A 4,046-nucleotide genomic window follows, 5' to 3' on the forward strand; every position below is an offset into this window, starting at 1 on the left:
GGGAGCCGGCAGGCACTTCCCTGGGACTGGCTGCCCATCTTTGTTTGCAGAGGCCTCTTTCTGCCTTTACTCAGTTCCTGAAGGAGGGTGCAGGGTCCCTGGCCTCCAACAGTCTTGTAGGCAGGCCCACGCTTTCCTGGGACTGGCTGCTAATCGTTCAGGTTTGCAATTTTTTTCTTTCACAAAGTAAGACCAAGACTTCAGAATTTCAGAGCCAGCATAAGTTAGTTAAGTATTGATAAGTACTTCAGTTTTACAGGGCACATATCTAGGTCTTCTTTCAAAATTTCCACATATTTTCATACTGAATTAATTTCTATTTTATAGCTCTAAGATTACTTGTAATAGCATTACTAGTTGTGAAGTCAATGCATTTTACTTTTTTTGATTATTCCTTTATTGTAAGATTTTAATTTTATTTATTTTTTGTGTAGAAGAAGTGGGGGCATAGGCCAGAGGTACATGGGGTGAGAGGAGTCACCAGAGACAGCGTGGGGAGCAGAACAGGCAGATTTATTGAAATACACTGCTTAGGGGAGCAGCAGATAAAACAGAAGAGGTCTGCTGTGCCATGTGGGTTAGATGTGGGTTAATTCCCTGGCCTGGGATCTAACTCAGGCTGCTTCGTGGAGGGAGGGCTATTTCTGTGGTAGCACTGAGACTTAACTCAAGGCCACCAGAGAGGCCCCAATGCATTTTGCTTTTTGAGAATGAGTAATGATAATTAAGTTATAAACAAGTGACTCGTAGGGAATTCAATTTTACTAGAATATTGTACACTGCCTTTAGCTAAGAGAAACTATCTCCAGTTTGTTTTTATTCTAAGGATCATTCCATTCAAGTTTGTTCATTATATATTATTTTGGCCAAAGACCTAGGAACAGATTTCAAAATTATTTGCTACTTTTAACCAATGGTGATAGTTCACAATACTTTTATCATCCATTGTTATTTCAGAAATTGTTGTAACCCTGATCATAAAGGATAATTCACCTAACATACCTGAGGCAATTGATAGACTCTTCATGGACATAGCAAATATCAACAGACAATCTTTGGCTGAAATGCAGGATGCTCAGGTTGGTACAAAATTTTTGTTTGTGATACATTTTGATGTTTAATTATTTTAATTAATGTATAAGTAAAAAACCTTCATGATTAACCATTGCTGAACATATAGAAATCTGTTTTTGGATTTTCAAGCCCAGTGTCACCTTTAGGGAAAAATAGAAGTTTAGAAACCACTTTAACGCTGCTCCCCTTTACCCCCGAGTGCCGCTCACCTCGCTCTGAGCTCCTGGCTCCTGCTAAGCTAGTGCCTTATTGTCTCCCTCGAGCTGCCATCATGATTATCTACCAGGACCTCATCAGCCCTGAGGAGATGTTCTCTGACATCTGCAAGATCTGGGAGATCGCAGACGGGCTGTGCCTGGAGGTGGAGGGGAAGATGGTCAGTAGGACAGAGGATAACATTGATGACTTGCTGGTTGGTGGAATGCATCCGCTGAAAGCCACAAGGGCGAGGATACCAAAAGCATAGTAATCACTGGTGTTGATATTGTCATGAACCGTCACTTGCAGAATACCATCTTTACAAAAGAAGCCTACAAGAAGTACACCAAAGATTATATGAAATCAATTAAAGGCAAACTTGAAGAACAGACCTGAAAGAGTTAAACCTTTTATGACAGGAGCTGCAGAACAAATGAAGCACATCCTTGCTAATTTCAAAAACTACCAGTTCTTTATTGGTGAAAATATGAATCCAGATGATATGGTTGCTCTGTTGGACTACCGTGAGGATGGTGTGACACCATATATGATTTTCTTTAAGGATGGTTTAGAAATGGAAAAATGTTAACAAATTTGGCAATTACTTGGATCTATCACCTGTCACCACAACTGGCTACTGTGTTTCATTCATGCAACATCAGGACAGAAAAATGGGACTGATGTCATCTTGAGCTCTTCATTTATTTTGACCTTGATGTATTTGGAGTGGAGGCATTGTTTTTAAGAAAAACATGTCTTGTAAATTGTCTAAAAATAAAATGCATTTAAACTCATTTGCGAGAAGGCCTCTTGGTTTCCTACCTAGTTAAATCCATTTGGTAGTAAGTGTTCCTGGAGAAGCTAGAGCTTGGTTGTAGACAACTACTAGAAAGCAGTAAGACTGTCTTCAGAGAACTTGTACAGACTGCTGGGACTGGAATATAAAAATCAAAAATCGAAAGCCTTAATTCTGAGTTGAAGTAAAGGGAAAGACTATGGTCATAATAGATAACAGTGCCAATATTTGAAGTGGCTTTCTTAAGCATTTTATCACCTACAAATGGAAGCAGTTAACTCTGGAAGAGATTAACGTAAAGAATAAAAAGAGGCTAAAGCAGTTGGAAGCAAAGTATTATCTGACCTTATTTATCATAAATCAATTAGAACTAAGTTCTAGAGAAATCTGGACTTTTGGAATGCTTACACTCAACTCTCTGGAAAAGAGTTAACTAATTGGCCTGTTCTGCAACCTGGTTTTGTATAACTTTAAGGTGGTGTTTACATATTACATGGTTGGGGATATCAAGTTTATGGGATAATGAAAAATGTGAAATTAAAAAAATAGAAGTTTAGAAACCAAAGGAAAGATAGGTGCTCAAGTTTAACGTTTACTATTTAACCTCTCTTAGATATTAATTTTCTCATCTATTAAAGAAGAATAATAAAACCTCCCTCCAAGTATTACTGTGAATAGTAAACAAAATAACATATTTAAGGCCTTGGATACATAGTAATCATTAAGTAAAACATCACTAAGTAAAAATTTTTTCCTCAGCTTTGCAGCAAAAAAAAACTACCTAGTAGTAGGGAGATCTGTTTAATATAGGTCATTGGGGTGCTTTCCTGGGGGGTATTTTTTTCAACGTTTAAATAAAGCTCTGTCACTTAATTTGTAAATTGCCTTGATGTTCTAAAACCCATTTGGGAATGTTTACCTTGGGTAAATTGATTTTGGTGAATACACATATGGAAAGGGAAGAATAGCCCAACCATTTCAAATACATAGTTCAATGATTTTTAGTTTTTTACAGAGTTGTGCATTCATTGCCATAATTAATTTTCATTATCTTGAAATAAAATCTTGCATCCAATTCACAGACGTGCTCCATTTCCTTCCCCGTTCCCCAGCCCTAGTCAAATTCCATTCTGCTTTGTCTCTATGGGTTTACCTATTTTGAGTTTTTTATATAAACGAAATCAGGCAAGATGTGATCTTCTGTGAGTGACTTCGTCACTTAGCATAATATTTTCAAGGTTTGTCTGTGTTATACTACGTATTTCTATTTCATTATTTTTTATAACCAAATACTATTCCATTCTTTGGATATACCATTTTTTTGTTTTTCCATTCATCCATTGGAGGAATATTTGGGTTGTTTACAAGTTTAGCTACTGCAAGTAATGTTGCTGTAAGCATTCATGTACAGTTTGTATGTTTTTGTTTATTTTAGATATATACCTATGAGTTAGTATGCTGGGTCATATGGTTACTCTTCAAATTTTGATGTTACTGTGATTTCTAAAGTGACTACACCATTTTCTATTCCCACCTGTAGTGTATGAAGAATCCAATTTTTCCACATCCTCTCTAATACGTGTTGTCTGTCTTTGATTATAGTCATCCTAGTGGGGATGAAGTGGTATCTCAGTATGCTTTTTTATTTTCAGTTGTGCTAAAATATACATAACACAGAAATTACCTATTTAACTATTTTTAAATGAACAATATAGGGTTAAGTATATTCACATTGTTATGTAACTAATCTCCAGAACTCTTTTCATCTTGTAATACTGAAATTTTATACCCATGAAACAACTTTCCATTCCCCCATCGTCTGGCAACCAACATTCTATTTTCTATCTCTATGAATTTGAGTATTCTTGGTACCTTTTATAGATGTGTCTTTTTGTGATAGGAATATTTCACTTAGCATAATGTTGTTGGGGTCATCCATGTTGTAGCATATTTCCAAGTTTCCTTCCTTTTTAAGGTT

General features: G+C 36.4%; 1 pseudogene; it reads left to right on the plus strand.

Moving 5' to 3' along the window:
• Nucleotides 1–1,049: 1,049 nt before the first annotated feature.
• LOC119246097 (translationally-controlled tumor protein-like) lies at nucleotides 1,050–2,084 on the plus strand (annotated as a pseudogene).
• Nucleotides 2,085–4,046: the final 1,962 nt, after the last annotated feature.

Source organism: Talpa occidentalis, unplaced genomic scaffold (genome assembly GCF_014898055.3).
Source record: "Talpa occidentalis isolate TD23 unplaced genomic scaffold, MPIMG_talOcc4v2.1 talOcc4.15, whole genome shotgun sequence".
NCBI classification, from domain to species: domain Eukaryota; kingdom Metazoa; phylum Chordata; class Mammalia; order Eulipotyphla; family Talpidae; genus Talpa; species Talpa occidentalis.